General features: G+C 40.3%; 1 protein-coding gene across 3 annotated transcripts in view; it reads left to right on the top strand.

Annotated features, from left to right (window-relative positions):
* The first annotated feature begins 862 nt into the window (after window positions 1-862).
* OSMR (oncostatin M receptor) overlaps window positions 863-17454 on the top strand; it is an 83312-nt gene continuing 66720 nt past the window's right edge. The window contains exons 1-2 of one of the 3 annotated variants that reach the window (XM_072605770.1): window positions 1653-2130; window positions 3395-3534. The gene's annotated coding sequence lies outside the window, so the exon portion shown is untranslated. Of the gene's footprint in view, window positions 1386-1652; window positions 2131-3394; window positions 3535-17454 lie in introns of those variants that run through there. The other 2 variants (XM_072605771.1, XM_072605769.1) reach the window with 2 other exon arrangements.

Genomic DNA, 17454 nt, shown 5'->3' with positions numbered 1-17454 from the left:
TTTACTTGAGAGGAAATTCCTGTTCACATATTATTGAATCCAAGACAGCTTCTGGAGTTCCTTCTAAATCAAGTTCTGAGATTTTTTAAATGTCTGAGGTATAGAAACAAGAGGATGTTTGTTTCACAGAAGCTTCAGAATAGAAGTTTCAAATACTTTTAAATATTATACGTAGCAAAGTTTTATTTGGATAGCATACATGATCGTTATTAAACATTTATGGGACACCTAGTAAAGCGCTGTGCCTTAAAGAGATCCTCTAAGATGATTTCTGAAATGAGAGTAATGTGAATATTCATAAAAATTACATTATCCTCATGAAAGTGACACACATCAAGTTGACCATTCACCCAGGATTTTTGTGAGAGGTGTTTCCTACGTCTCCAAGCACAATGGCATTGTCATTATCATTAGTAGTAGTAGTAGTAGTAGTAGTAGTAGTAGTAGTAGTAGTAGTAGTAGTAGTAGTAGTAGTAGTGAATTTAGAGAGAGTCTTTCTGCTTTTATTTTTTGTAAGACCTTTAAGTCTGATGTTAGTCTAAGTTCTCCTCTCTTATGGACTACTAGGATTTGGAGTTTCTATTCATCCCCAGAGGCATGGAAATATGGCATAGCTGGTAATTGGAGATGGATGGAAGGGTGGAACTGAAAAAGGTCTCAGAAGAGGTGAGAATAGAACACTCTGAGAAGAGACTATACAGGGCCCCTCTCCCCAGACGCCTGGGGAGGGGACACACAGAAAACTCCAAATTCCAGAAGTTCATAGGGGTCCAAGCCATTCTTGCTCCCTCTAGAGGAGGTTTGCAACTATCCATTAGGGCAGGTGAGAATCCTGGTAGTAAGAATCCTTGGTAGAAAGATCAATAGAACCAGTTGAGACCAGGGGCTATAGCCCATTATTCCCAGCTCTCCTACTTGCTTATCTTGCCATACACATGCCATTTAACCACTCTGAGCCTCGGTTTCCTCTTAAATAACTTGAGGGAGTTGGACTAGATGAACTCTATTAACATTCTTCACACCACTGAGCCTTTTAGAGGAATGTCCCTAGAATACCACTTTAGGTCTGGAAGGAAATTGGACATTACTGTTCTTGAAATTCCAAGCAGCTGAGCCAAGCGCTCTCTGCCAACACGGGGCAGTTAAGTTGGGTGCTCGTGGGCTGTTTCTAGCAATTTATTCAAACACATTTCCACAGTTCTAACTTAGGGCAAGAAGAAGTCCTCCTAGTGGGCTTCCTAGTGACGGAGGGGATTGGCTGGGAATTCTGGAAGTGTCCCCCCTCTCCTCCTTCCCCTCCCTTCTCCTCGGCTTTTCCATGGATCCACGTTTCTGTCTGAATTCTGAAGAGCGATGTGTCAAGTTGTTTCAGTTTCCAAATTGTGGTAAGGAGGCACCTTGTACTGGGACGGCCGGAGGAGGTGCAGGAAGTCCTTATTCCTTGTCTTTTTTGGTCAGAGTCCTCAGAGTTATGGGGAAGGGCAGGCAAAGGTGAAGTGGGAGGACCTAAGAAGTGGGACCCCCGGGCGGGGGGCGGCTGTTGGCCAAAGCCGTGAAAGCCGCCCGTAAGGGTCCTGGAAGTCTCAGGGTTTAATTTTTCTTTCTCTGCCCCCGCCCCCAGCGCGCACACCACCCACTTTCTCCTCCCTTTCCCTCTTTGCCAGCCTCTCTCTTCCCACCATCCCTCGTCCCAAAGGAAAGCCCGAGAGGTTAAGTGAGCCTTCTTCTGCGTCAGGCCATATTCCCAGCCGTTCCTTGGAAGAGTAAAAGTGGCCGGATTCCTCTGATCTCCAGGAGTACCAAGTGTCCGGAGGGAGACGGGAAATTGCAAAAGTCCTCCTCCTGTGTCCTCTTCCGACTCCCTCCCCTTCTCCCCCCTCACCTCCTCGACTTTTCCAGTAACTCCAGCCCCCGCCCCGGCGCTAAGCCTGCGGCTGATTCACAGCCCAGACTGGGAGCGGTGGGGGCCAGGGCAGCCTCCCAAAGCGAACCTCCAGCCGCGCGGTCTGGGTGCCGTCCACGGCCCGCTCCGCTGGCTTCCCCCGGGGCACCCGAGCGAGTCCTCTGCCCCGATCCCGCGGCGCCTTCGCTTCTCGGCCCCTGTTAGCAGCCGAGCTCCGGGACCGAGACGTAAGTTCTACCAGCATTGCTTCCTGGTCCTGGGAAAGCCAGCCTTCCTCCTCCTCTTCCACCTTTTCCTTCACTGAATCTCAGTAGCGCATCCCCGCCTCCCCTGGCAGCCAGTCTGCTTTCCTTCCCCGGGCTGGGGCCCGCGGCGCACCCACCCTCGGGCGCTCAAGTCGGGCACAATACCCTTAGTTAGCACTTCGAGCCTGACGGTGACCGAAGTTAGTTACTGTTAGTTCCAGACCGGGGCCAGCCTTCCAGGTGCTTCTGGTTCTGGTGTCTTACGTCTCTCTTTCAAAGCTGAGTCTCAGGTTCGAAGCTGTTTGAACAGCGGGGTTCCCCAGAGATGGAAAGGCCCTCAGTGGTCAGGTCGGTACTTGAGTAAGAATCCCTCCTAAACGTACTGACCAGAGGCCATCTAACCCTTGGGGTCTGCTTGTGCTAAAACTGAAGGAGAGTTCTAGGCTGTTCTGACTTAAGCTTTCATTTTGGAACCTTGTCCGACCTCATTATTCCGTTTGACCTGATTACCACAGGATTTAGAGCTGGGAGGGACCTGAGAATTCATCTAGATCCCACCCTCTCATTTTACAGACGGGGTAGCCGAGGTTCGCAACGGTTCAGTGGCTGGCCTAGGGGTTGCAAAGTTAGTAGAGTTGGGACTTGATTCCAAATCCAACGATCTTTCCACTGGATCTTTCTGCTTAGTTCTTCCCCTTGTGGGACTTTTTGGAAGGGAAGGTGTCAAAATGATGTTTATGTTGTTTTTGAGTTCTTTCTGTCTTGTCCGACTCTTTGTGACCCCATTTGGGCTGTTCTTGGCAAAGATGTAACTAGATAAAACCTGAACTATCAGAAAATACACCGCCAGCTTCAATCTATGCATTCGCCATCCATCCTTCCCCCTACCCTCTCAGAAAGACCAGAATGGAATCCTAGAATAGAAGAGGGGATTTTATATATAAAACCCCCTCATTTCGAGATGAGGAAACTACTAATTAAAATGCTATTGTATTGCCTACAGTATGATACCTGTTAGTTTCTACTTTTTACATGCTGGATGATTCAATGTTTTTCTGGAGAGAGATCTTTACCATGTGTGTTCCCAGGAGAACCCTCCACCTTGCTTGGGCATGGTACAGAGGCTGTCCATGCTAATTATATTTCTCTCTAAAGCATTAAAGGGGAATTGTGTGTACCAAAGTTTCTTATATATAGCAATATTTTGGTACGAAAATAGATTACATTTTCTCACTTTCCTCCCCAGATTTCACCAAACCTCTTTCCCCCCTCTTCTGGTGGATTCCGAATTCCTAGACTCTGGAGCAGCTTTTAGAAGTTCGTTCATGACATTTCTGACCCTGAAAGTAACATGTAACTACATTGGTCTGGGAAATGATGACCTAGGTAGGTCTTAGCCTAGGTAGTCTTTTTTGTCTCCCTAATTTTGAGTGGCTCCACCCATAAAATCACCTACTCTTTTTCTCTCTTGGGCAAACTGTGAATATAAAGCTTCTGGGCCCAGCATTCAAGGCTGTTTGTTTTTCTCTGAAGGAAACTCTTTTTGTTTTGTTTTGTTTTGTTTTTAGCAAAAATAGAGCATAGTAAGACTAACTGAAAATACTTTTATTTGGCAAGTTGGGTTGTTGGTTTAATCTACTTCTAACCACTTTGTTCTTTTTCCTAGAGATCATCAAATTCATTTCAAATTAATTTAATTGAACAAGCATTATTAAGTGTCTACCATGTGTCCTGGGGTGTTCCAGTAGAAGTCAGTCAGCTAAAGTTAGCTAAAGCTGACTAAAGAAGTCAGCTAAATAAACATTTAGCTTACTTTGTGTCAGACACCCGGCTAAACTCTGAGAAAATAAAGAAAAGCTAAAGACCATCTTTGCCCTCAAGAAACTCACAATCTGAAGGGAGAGACAATATGCAAACAAATATATACTAGCAAGCTACATACATGATAAACAGGAAATAATTAATGGAAGGAAGGTGCTAGAATTAAGAGAGATTAGGAAAGGCTTCCTGTTAAAAAGTGGGTTTTTAATTGGGGCTTGAAGGAAGCCAAGAGGAAGAGATGAGGAGGGAGAGCATTACAGGCTTGGGAGACCCACAGAGAAAATACCTAGAGCTGAGAAACGAAGTGTCCAGTTTGTGGAATTGCTAGAATGCCAGTATCTCTAGATCAAGAGTAAGATGTAAAACACTGGGAAAGTAGCTGGGGCTATCTTTGAAGGGCTTTGAATGCCAAAGAGGAATTTTTATTTGATCCTGGAGGTCTTAGGGAGCCACTGGAGTGTATTTGGAAGAGGGGAATACTGATCAGATCTATGCTTCAGGAAAATCACTTTGGTGACAGTGCAGGATGGATTGGAGTGAGGTATTTACTGTAACCAGAGGGCTATTGCAATAGTCCGGGTTTGAGGAGATGAAGGTAGGGGACAGGGAAAGAGTAGAGAAGGAAGTAATCCCAGCCCATCATGAGTCTGTGTTACCCTTGGGTAAAACAACAGAAATACAAATATATACATATATACATAAACACAAAATATATACAAAGTAATTTAGATAAAGGGGCAGCATGTGAACACTAGCCTCCAGGGATCAGAAAGTTAAGCAATGTCAAACTATGTAAGGAGGTGGGCAGGATCTGTTCCACCAGTAGAGGCAGATAGAAGTAGTAGCGAGGCTAGTGATCTTGTGTGATACAGTAGAATTAATCACTAGCTCTCAAACCAGAGGGCCTGGATTCAACTCCTGCTTCTCTAGCTTGACCCTAGTCTAGAATCAGGGGTGGGGAACCTGTGACCCTTTAGGTCCTCAAGTACAGCCCTTTGACTGAATCTAAACTTCACAGAACAAATCTCCTTAGTAAAAGGATTTGTTTTGTAAAACTTGGACTCAGTCAAAGGGCTGCACCCAAGGACCTAGAAAACCACTTGTGGTCTTGAGGGCACAAGTTCCCCACACTTGGCATTGTCTCAGTGAGCCCTTCCAGTGGTTGACCAGTGTTCTCTGTTATATAATTTAAAAAAATAGCATATACAGCAATATGCTGGTAAATGTTTAGCAACTGATTCTCAAGTGGGGAAATGTCTACATGATGTACTTTTAAGTTTCATCTGCATCATTAACATTTTCCCGGTTACTTTTTAAAGTTGTGATAATGATACTAACAATACGCAATAAACCACAGCCTGCTATATAAGGCTTGCTGATTTCTGAGGTATAAATGCTCAGACTGAATATTTGACAATTGGCTCTCACAAGCCAGTAGGAGCTAATTCTATCATTCCCTTGCTATAGGATCTTTTGTACTTCAAATTATACTTTTTACTTTGATTTGGCCCTTACAAGAACCCAATTATTCCCATTTCATCTTTATTTGTTCATTTGTCATTTCATTTATTTGCTTAAAATTCATTTATTGATAAAATTTATTTATTTATTTCTCATTATCCTCACTTTACAGTTGAGGAAACTGACGTTAAAAGACCTAACCGAAAGACTCAGCTACTTTATAGTGGAACTGGAACTCAGGATTCCTCAATCCTGTATTCTTTTCATGACATCAGCCTGCCTCATCTTGACAGACTACTACTTGGTCAGTCATAGTGCTGGAGAAAGAGTTTGAGACCGAGGAAGCAATGTGGCTGTAGTAGAAAGAGTACAAGATTTAGATTCAAAGGACCAGGGCTCAAGAGAAATCTAGTTGAAATTCTTGACATATTCTGGTGGAATTGCTGAATTATCTATTAAATGTACATTTTATAAATCTAACAATCTATCAACACCTCACAGAGTAGTGAGCTCCCCATCAATAGGAGTGTTCAATAAGGGGCTGGATGACAATTCTAGGCGATGTAAGGGATGCAATAGAGAGGATTCCTGGGTAGAAGGTAGGATTAAATGGCCTCTAAGGTCCCTTGAAACTTTAGACTTGTCATTTTATAATGTATGTTAGGGAGTTTGACTTCAATGACCTCTGAAAGTTCCTCCCGTCTTTATGAATTCTGCCATGAGTAGAGAAACCACTGGACTAGACTTTAGGAGACCTGGATTTGAGTCTCAGCTCTACTTTTAACTAGTTATTGGATCTTGGGCAAATCAATTAACTTTTCTGTGTCTATAGATTCAATGATTTCCAAGGTCCCTTTCGGTTTTATCAGAACCTATATATCTGGACATGTGACCACTGATGATAATAAAGGTCAGCTTATTCTCCTTACTTTTTCCCTGTCCCTGTATTGGGCTGAGTCTCTCCATGTGCCTTCCTTATCTGGCAGTGTTCTGTACTTTTTTTAAAATGCCAGCTGCAGTCAGTCCATTCAGGGAGTTCACCAAGGAGTCTCTCTGTCCCTCTGTTTTCTTATCTCTAAAATGGGGATCTAGAATGCCTACCTTAGGATGTATGTAAAACACTTTGTAAAATTTAAAGCAATATTTGTGTCAACTATAATTCTTTTTCTTTGTTTCCTGTATTGTTATTCACAGTGTATTTCCAGACTTCTGTGTTTTTCCAGTGATTCTTTTTTCATAGAGAAAGGAGAAAGTGAAAAAAAGATCATAATTGTTTTGTAAGGGACCTTAGGGACACTTTGATTTGACTATGTGAAAGAACAGGAGAGCTCCCTGTGAAAACAGGGCTGGGGCAGTCTTGGCTCCAAGAGAAGGAAGTACAGGCTCTTGCCTTCTCCCTCATTTACAGCAACTGTAAGCCTGGGCTTATCTCTTCCCAGTGGGAGGAAGCCCTTCCTAGTATTAAAATCCTTTATCATGGGGGAAATGTATGTTGAAACTGGAAACCTGCTCCAAGTCATTCCATAGGAACAAGGGTCTTCCAGTGACAAGTTTCTTTGTCATTCACTAGTATTAGCTCAGAGGTTCCTTATTGCCCCCTTTTAAAAAAAAATAATTACTCAGTGCCCTTCAGAAATCTTTCTTTAACCCTTTAACATTTTTTGAAATTTGCATCATTCCAAAAAAATATAATATTTTAATGATATTTCTTAAATTTAATAATTTATTGTAAACTTTTTATTTGTGAAAAATATAGGTTTTTTCCGGCATTGAAATTTTGATGATGCAGTATTGTGTCATGTAACTGTATAGTATCATATTGTAAACAAGTTATTACATGCACACATTCCTGCTGATACGTGACTTTCCAACAATGCCCTGCCAGCATTTGCTTGTTAAGACTTGCTGGCAGATGACCACTGATCAGTTATAAATTGCATTTTGTGTGTTTATTTGGAAAAAAATATAATCACTAGACTAACTGTTACGCTACAGATGAAACATGTCCTTATGTCCCCTTATTTTTATTCAATGCCTCAATTGCATCCCAGGCTACTACTGCACCTCCAGGGGGTGGTATCACCTACTTTGGGAACCTGTGTATTGGCTGAATATTCCATTGTGACAACCTAGTGATGGAGAAGAGAGAATTTGATTTCTGCTCCACTTGTTAACTTCTTAGGGGGTTGCTCTTTTCATATCTTTTCAGCTTGTAAGAGTGGGGTTGATGGAATAAGTCAAGAAAGCTGTCCCTTCCCACTTAAAGTGACAAGATACTTTGTTACCTTAACTTCAATTCCAATCATTGTTGATATAGTTTCAATCAATTAGTCAGAATAGACTACAGACTCAGTGAAAAACTAGGTCATGTCATAAGGATTTTCCAAACTCACAGATTAAAATGGAATTGGGAAATGTTTAACAAAATAAAATACAGTACAACATAGATAATGTTCATTTGTGATTTTCTATGTCAATATGCAGGGCTCTTTTTCTATTTGAGTTTGATGTACCAGTGTAAGATAGAAAGTTAGTTAATAGTCAGAATTACTCCAGCGATTAGAGTGTGCCACTCCAGCAAAACCTCTGGAGAAAATCCATTTGACATGGGGAGGGGGGGGAGGGGAGAAGAAGAGAGTCTTGGCTTTGGCCTTGGTCTAGGTTTCCTTCCTTGGTTGGAAAAGGATTTGTAAACTTCACTGGGTCCAGTGGACTTTGGACTTCCTCTCTTCTCAGTGCCCAAGTCTCTTCCTTAGGTTAACTGATGGCAGTGTCTAGCACAGACATCAAGGATAGACCATTTGCAGCTCCCCAAGAAGCTACACCAGGAAGCTAAGGGGAAGTTCTTGAGCACCCCAAGAAAGGGAGAAAAGGACTTTCCAAAACTTGGAATTCTGAGTTACTTCTGTGCTGCATGTCTTCTCTAATTCTAAGCTCACTTTTCCTGGATTCTGTATGTACTTGTAGTAGAGTAAGTCATAGACTTTTTTTAAGGGTAGGGTGTTTTATACTAAGAACTAGTTGAGTCTGGGAGATTAATTGCTAATCCACCCATAGTCTTTATGGGAAACATACTGGGATAGAGCATTAGACAAGACATCACCAACCCTTTAGGACCATCCTTAGAATCCTGAGAGGATATTGCTGCCTTTCTCTGGGTACCTAGTCTTACCAGTGCAAGTAGGGGTTCACCTAGTTTGGTCAGCTGTCTCAGAGAATGCATTATATTCTTCAGGACAACATACATAATTATTGTACAGAACCACAGGGAGATGGAACTTTGGGGTGCATACAATACTTAGGTCAGGTAAATCCAGAAAGTTTCATGGTACTGTTAGTGTAGTATAGACATAAGGCATTAAACATTTCTTTCTAGGCAGCTCCAGTGAAGTAGCTAGGTAGTACAGTGAATTAGAGCGCTAGACCTGGAGTCAGGAAGACCTCAGACAGAGACTGTGTGATGGAGCTTTGTGACCCTGGGCAAGTTACTTAACCTCTGTTTATCTCAGTTTCTTCATATGAAAAATGGGGATAATAATAGCACTTCCCAGGGTTGTTATAAGGATCAAATGAGATCATATTTATAAAGTATTTTACAAACCTAAAATATATATTTTATATATATATTTATAAACATACTTATAAATATAAAAATGTTTATATATTTAAATGTAAAATTATTATTATTAGCATTAATATTATTGTGTGTTCTTGTTCATTTCTCAGGCTTAGACTGAGACTATCATTTTACTATCATGATCCCAGGAGAAGTGGTGTCTTTCTCCATTTAGACACTTAGTCTTTCTCTTTTTGGTTCACAACCACCCCTTCCTTCCCTCTCTACTTCCAGCTCACTCTGCTCAATTTGGGTGTCCTTCTGCATTCCTGATAGGGATCACCACAGCCCATTCTCAGTAATTCATTAGAATATAGATTGACATGTAAAAGGCAGCTCAATCTAGGTAATTCTTTATTATCACAGTCTAGATAAAATAAAGACATAAATATACTACTTGCAACATTTTTGTTATTCAAAATGAATGTCCTAATTATTGCTACCATGAAGAGTCATAAGAAAAAAGCTAATACCCTCCCTGTATTCTGCAGTTGACCTAAGGATATGAGCCCTTCAAAAATTCCTTGTATGTCAGGGCTTCAGAAAGTGACTGAAATCTGATTGCCAAATCTCTCTTAGAAGACAAGGGGATACTTAATAGAGTTAAGTGATGATAATTAAAAAGAAACTATTTGCAGATAAATTATTAGCACTAACTTAGAAGAAAAAGCCAGAAGAAATCTAAGAATATCTCCAAATATTAAAAGGCTTCTCTGAACTTTAGAGTATTACATTACATCACATTGAAACCACAGATCCAAGTCAGGATTTTTTCTCTTTTTTTTAACACTAGGTTGTGACAATGGAACATTCAGTCAATACACAGGTTCCCAAAGTGGGCAATACTGCCTCCTAAGGGGTGTTGGAACAATCCAGGGAGGAGTAGCAGTCATCTTGGGTGCAAATGGGGGGGCATTGAATAAAAGTAAGGGGGAGATGGAAGCATAAGGACATATTTCATCTGTTGTGTAACAGAGTTTAAGTCTTAATGATTACGTTATTTTCTAAATAAACACACAAAATGCAATTTGTAACCTATCAGTGGTCAAGTCTGCTGGCAGGTCTTCACAAGCAAGTGTTGGCAGGACACTGTCAGGAAGTCATGCATTGGCAGGGACATCTGCGTGTAATGACTTGTTTACAATATGACACTGTACAGATTTTTGTCTGGGAAGGTCTCTTGTTTTCCTGGGAAAGAAACATGTGAATACAATGAAGCCTTACAACAGTGACAGGTGCCAGAGGTGGAGAAAAGAGCTAGATTTTTAGGAAGTCTTAAAGGTACAGCACTTAGAATCAGCCAAAGGATTAAAAAAAAATCCTTTAAATTACCCAGCATAGTGGACAAGAAAAGCATTTATAACTACAACAGCATTGGTGTTGACAAGACACCTCAACCAACAGCTGGGTGGTACATTGATTGACTTAGATTTAGAGTCAAGAAGACCTGAATTCAAATCCTTCCTCAGATGCTTCCTAGTCATCTGACCTCTCCAAGTCTTGGTTTCCTCACCTGTAAAATAAGGGTAATAATAGCACCTCTCTTACAGTGTGATTGTGAGGATCAGATGAGATAATATATGTAAAACACTTTGTCAGCATTAAAGTGCAATATGAACACCAATTATTATTAATATTGGTAATAAGCACCATGCTAATTTAGTTCATAGCTATCCAATAAAAGGGGGAGAGACCCTTGAAGTTTGTAGTCACTAGAGAGTCATATTGAAAGATTAATAGTGAGAAGAGCAGTAGAACCTGAATTAGGAACATGCGATTGCAAGTGTGCCAAGCGTGGTATCTTCCCAAGAGCCGAACAAGTATCTATTGTTTATTGTTCAATCATGCCGACTCTTTGTGACCTCATTTTGGTTTGTTTGGTTTTTTTTTAGTAAAGATACTGGAGTGTTGTTGCAATTTTCTTTTCCAGGTCATTTTACAGATAAGGAACTGAGGCAAACAAGGTTAAATGACTTGCCCAGGTTCACACAGCTAGCAAATGTCTACAACTGAAATTGAACTCAAGAAAATGAATCTTTCTAACTTCAGGCCCAGCACTCTATTCACTGTGCCATCCTGAAGGAATAGCTACCCTGAAGGAATATCTAAGTGGTCTTAATTTGAACAAAAGTTATAAAATATTAGTGAGTCGTTAAAAATAGTAAATCATGAATGTTATTTCTGAACCACAAAAAATGAATTAACTTATAAAAATTCAACTCTGTCCAGTTTCATCAAACTATATGTGGACTATAGTAACCAAACAGGAGACCATGACTACTTATATTCTAGAACAAGAACCTATAGATGTCTTGATGAGAGATTGAAAGATATACAAAAATATTCAATGAGTGGTAATCATGGAGCAAAGGACCAAAGATCTCCATCCTCTGATGGAAGGTTCCCACCAGCCCTGTACAAAAGAGAAGTAGCAGAGTATCTTTTTCCTTTTTTGATAACTATGGCTTGTATGATCATAGGAATAATGAGTATAAAAAAAAGAGGAATATCATTTTGGTATGTCAGAAGGTGAATCAGGAAACTAGAAAATGTAGATGGGGCCAAGGATGAAGGATGCTACAAGCTATGAGGATGATCAACTTAACAGCACCTATATATAATACATGGGTCCATTCCACTTGGACAATAAGGACTCCATACCAAAATGAGAGTGAAAACTAGAAAGATAAAGTGTATCTCTATCTTAGAAAAGTGCTTTTCAAGTAATGACTGTGTTCCAGTCCTTATAGCATTTATATATAAATATATATAAATAGCATTTCAGGGAAATTCCATTGCAACCTATGAAAAGATTAAGACTATGGATTGAGTGAGAAAGACAATTCCTTCTTAGTCTATATTAAAATGAGTCTGAAGTAGTTGGTGTTGACAAAGAAGCAGATACTTTAGCATTAGTTTATCCAGATCCTGAGAACATCTCTGATGTATTCCCCTTATCTGGAACTGATTCCAGTTTATTCAAGATCCAATCCACATACTGTAAGCTGCAAGTTGTGTGTGAGTAGTCTGATCATCAGCTTTTATAGAAGCACATAATATAGAAGCGAGTGATACTAGAAGGTACCATCTGCTCAGATTTCTCTGGATTTCTCCAAATCCAGGATAGATCCAGAAAATATTTGACTCTGATGACTTCCTAGCAGCTGAAGGAGCAGCTCAATAGGAGGAGAAAAATGTTCTCATTGTGGGAGTGGGACACGGGATATGCCCAGAGAACAGTCAACTCACAGACTTAGACCTTTCAAAAGCAAGTCACAGAAAATTCCTATATCTATAATTGAAGATCTCAAGATATTTCCTAAAATAACTGCCTATCAAATCCAAAAATCCTTCTGTCACATCTAACTCTGAAAAAGGCTGAAAATATACAAATTTATGAGGACCATAAAACTTCAAACAAACGTATTAAAGTAAATCAATACACCATGTCAAGAATTTTAAATGCTTTGAACAGCTTGCTGAGCAGTAATGCCTCTCCATATTGGACTTACACAGATGCCACTACTACTGAATTGGCCAAAAGAGATAAAAAGAAAACATTCATAAGTCCAGCAGGGTATTTTTAGTCCCAGTGCATTCCTGGAGCAATTTCCACTTTTTAACAGATGACAAGTAATGAACTACCTGGAACTGTTGGTTTATCTTGATGATATCACACTGTTTTGGGGGAAAACCACAAAATGTTAGAACAACCCGAGGAAAAACTAATGGAAATTTTAGCCTGGTTAGAGAGAGCTGATCTGAAGTTGTCAATTGATAAATGCCAGTTTTGTAGGGGCAGCATTTCTGTATACGTATTACCAACACAACCCAACAGGAAGAGAAAGAAAGAGAAATACCATTTTAAATAACTACAGAGAGTAGAAAATATTTGGGAATCTACCTGCCAAGACACACACATAGAAACTATATGAACACAATTACAAAACATTCTTCACACAGATCTTTCTAAATAACTGGAAAAATATTAATTGCTCATGAGTAGATCATGCTGATATAATGAGCATTATAATACTGCCTAAATTAATTTACTCACTCAATGTCATACCATCAAATTACCAAATAATTCCTTTATAGAACTGGAAAAATCATACAGAATTCATTTAGAGAAATGTCAAGAATATCAAGGGAATTAATTTTTTTTTAATGGGAAGAAAGGTGCACTAGCAGTAACGGATCTCAAAGTATGCTACAAAGCTATAATAATAACTTAATAGTGAGAGGTTGATCAGTGGAACAGACTAGGTGCACATTTTTTTCATTAATTTCTCTTGATAAACCAGAGATCCTAGCTATTTGGGCAAGAAATCCCTATTTGACAAAAGCTGTTTGAAAGACTGGAAAGTAGACATAGGCTAACATCTCATGGTGTAGACCAGATAAGCTGTGAAAATGAGTACATGATTTAGAAATAAAAGGTGATATCATAAACAAATCAGTGGAACATGGGAAAAATGACCTTTCAGGTCTTGGGTGATGGATCAAGGTGGTGTTGGTTTGATCACCTGGTCCATGATCTCTCCAGTGCCATGCTGCTTCATCTAGACTGCCTGGTCTTCCCTGTAAGTGGTAGTTGGTAGGGATGGCTGACCCCTATTCTATAGGAGTTTCCTCTCTGGATGATAGCTATGAAGGCTGCCCTAGAAACAGGACTGGTAGTCTAGGATTGGAGTCTCTGCTTATCTGCCTGTTGGTGGCAATTGATCAGCAGTCATTGCTGGTGGCTATCAGGAAGGTGGACCCTTCCTCCACAAGGATTCTCCCTTCCATAATATCTGTAAGGGGTAATCTAGAAGCATCCTTGGTGGATTCAGGAAGACTAGTTAGGAGACTGATTATAGTAGTCCAGGTGACGTATTGATAAAGGCCTGAACTTCGATTGTTGTTGTGTGAGGTGGAAGAAAGATGCAAGGAATGTTGAGGTAGAATTGACAAGATTTGGCAAATAATTAAATATAGGTGGTTGTGATGAGGGTGAACACAGAGTCATCAAATCAATTCAGTTAAACTCAACAGATATTTGTTGAGTGCTTTCTATGTGACTGATACCATGTTAGGCACTGGAGATAAAAAATGAAATAGATCCTGTCCACAAAGAGGGTCAGGAGTGGGCTCCTCTAGACACCTGAATTGTGTTTTGGAGGAGCTCAATATTCTATGACATGAACACTCTAGCCATGAGCCTGTATAAAGATAAACTAGACAGATTGTTAAGTGTAGTAGGAGTTTCTGTTTCATTTTAGGAGGAATAGAGAGTCACTGAAACTTCTTGAGGATGAGTGATCTAATCAGATCAGTGTTCAGGAATATCAAATTGGCAGCTTGACAACCTGGGCGGATGGCAAGATGGTGATACTGCTGATACAAACAGGGAAACTAAGAGATGAGGTGGGATTAGAGGAAAAGATGAGCTAGGGAGAAGGTAAGAGGTGGGGAAGGGAAGGAAAGCAGAGGGAAGGGGGAAGAAGAGAGAGAGACAGAACCTGAGGCTTCAAAGTGAATACATCAGGATTCAGCTCTACAAAGAAGGGCCAAACCAAAGGCATGTATTCCTAGAGAACAGCCTTGTCTTTGGAGTGGCATGGTTTTGTGTAGCAGTGTTGTGTCATCCTGCTACTTTTGAATAGTTTCATACCACACCCAAGTTCCTTGGAAATAAATTATTGTCATCATTGTATCTCTCATGAGAATGAGTAGGGGAATTGGGAAAGAACAAATCTAACAGAACTGATGAACAAGAAGTAATGGGGATTTTAGAAAAAGGCATTTAAAAATTTATTACTTTATTGTACTTTCTCTGTAGATTATGCTTAGAGTTTCTTTGTGTTTGTGGTGGTTTGTTTTCAGATTATTAGCATTTACAGCTGGAAGGAAAACTAGAGATCAACTATTCCTGCCCCTCATTTTACTTTTTTTCATTTTTTGTTCTTTTGAACTTAAAAATCATTTACAAACAAAAACTTTTCAATGTTAAAAAAAGACTAGGATTATATATATGCAATCATGAAGTCTCTCTCTTTCTCAAACACACACACATATATATAGTTTTTAAAAAGTTTATTAAATTTAATATCTTCTGGACTTTTGTGTCTTTTATGTATGTCTTCATTTTTAATGCACTTATGATTCTTTTTAAAGTTTGTTTTGTTTCTTTTAGTATTACTAACTTTCCACTCTCTCCTCCCCTCCACAAAACTCTCAAGTATAATAAGCAAATCTAGTCAAGCAAAACAAGTCCAAATATTGACTGCGTTTAAAAATTAAGGTCTCATTCTATACCTCTAGTCCATCACCTCTTCCAGGAAGTGGGAAACATTATTGATGTTCTGTCTTCTAGTGACATGATTGATCACTGTGCTACACTACACGTATTAGATATGTCCTTTCCTTTTCTCTGGGACTACTTTGGACTATATGCTATGTCGTGGTATCATTGCTTCATAGTATATGTATACAATTTAGTGACTTTTTGAGTGTAGTTCCAAACTGTTTTCCACATGTTTGGACAATTTCTGAGCTCTTCCAACCATACATTAGTATACCTTCCCTCCCACACCTCCTTCAATAATTGCTATGTTTATATCTATCAGTCTGATAAGTATGAGTTGGAAACTTAGAATTGCTTTAATTTTCATTTTTATTATTATTAATGATTTGGAGAATTCTTTCAAATAGTTGATAGTTTGCTTTTCTTCCTGGTAAGCCTTCTAGGCACACAATCTAAACTCCTACTGGGTGTGGCAACCTCAAGTCCTGACTCCTTACTTTTCCCCTCCTGAGTTCTTTCATCATATAGCCCGAAGGGTTGAGATAGTCTAATAGTCATTCTTAGCCATCCATCCTGGGTACTCCTCTCCACCCCCCAATATATTGTTATTCATGTCAATTAACTTTTACAAAAGGATGCTAACTAAGAAGGTAAAGCAAGAACAGAAATATAAAATCTTCCTCCCAAACTGGGGGAGGGGAGCCTCACTCTTCCTGTCGAGAGTGGGTTCAAGCCTAAAGTGGGTAGTACAAAACATTCTTTGCTCAATCTGGGATTCATTCTCCCTCTTGCACACATCCCTCACCCTCAACACACACACACACACACACACACACACACACACACACACACACACACAGAGTCTAGGCATATATAATATGCCTATGTATATATGGAACATATGGAACTGAATCTCCCAGCCCCTTTGCCCTAGACATCCTTTCCTCCCTTCTGAGTCCTTACCAAATTCACTTGTATGAGATATTGACAGTGGTTGCATTTTTTCCCTTGCTTGGCTGGACTAGCTCTTTGCAGAACCCAGCTGAGGTGTCCATTGCTGGGCTGGATCAGGCAGGTCGCCCCTCAGGGCTAGCTTCTTACCAGACTCTTGCGCTATTGCACCTCCCAGCTCTGCTGTCTCTGCTATGGACTCTACCTACTGAGGGACCTCTGGTGGCTCTTCCAGTCTTTCAAAGCTTACAAGACCATAACCTAACCCATTCCATTTCTGGATATTTATTTTTAGGGAGGACTAGCATCTCTGGTGTGAAGACTTTCCCAGCCCTTTTCTGAGCTGTATCTTTGGTCTCTACCTGTCCTCTATCTCTCACCTGTGGCTTCAAGCAGCTGTAGTATGTGCAGTGGCCACATTCCAGTAAAACTGTCTCGGCAGACAGGCTAAATTAGGTTGAGGGTAGGATTATGGCTACCCCAAGCATGTGAAGACTTCCCCTAGTGGGAATGGGCAGCTGAAAACAATTTGTTCCGATGACCATGAAGACAGCTGAAACAGGCACCATGGAGGGCTAGAGCTTGATCAGACATTGAAGATGCCAAGGTCATCCACTGCATCCTAGCCCATCAACAGTCATCTTTGATGTGGATACAAATGGTACCCTAGGGGTTAAGAAGAATATTAAGAGTTTCTTTTGCAGTATTTTGTGAGGCCCCTCCTGGGGGGGGGAGGGGAGAGTCATTCTGTAGCTCATGCTCTAACTGGAAGCATCTTAAAGTCCCTTTCCCATTATCTTAAAATACTATAAAACTTCTTTTTGGCTTGCACCAAAAGAATTGCTTTTGTCTCTCTTATCCTGTGTCTCCCCCCATCCTTAATCTTTAACCTGTGTCCCCCTTGTGCTGTCTTTAATCTTTAACCAAACGTAAAACCCTAAGATTTGTAGGCTGTATAAGCTCCTTGTCAGGATTTTCTCTATAAGCCTAGTCCCCCCAAATATCAGTACCTTTTACTCAACCCTACAGCAAAGGTCTGTGTGCTTTCACATCAAATAAAGCTCCCAGCAGTTAAAAGAGAACATTGTTTAAGTGAATTCTTTCACACCTGAACTGCTCTCCTGATTCTGACCTCAACAATCTTGACTTGTCCTGTTACTGGACTTCG

Source organism: Notamacropus eugenii, chromosome 4 (assembly GCF_028372415.1).
Source record: "Notamacropus eugenii isolate mMacEug1 chromosome 4, mMacEug1.pri_v2, whole genome shotgun sequence".
In the NCBI taxonomy this organism is placed as follows: domain Eukaryota; kingdom Metazoa; phylum Chordata; class Mammalia; order Diprotodontia; family Macropodidae; genus Notamacropus; species Notamacropus eugenii.
This window is presented reverse-complemented; position numbering and strand designations above follow the sequence as displayed.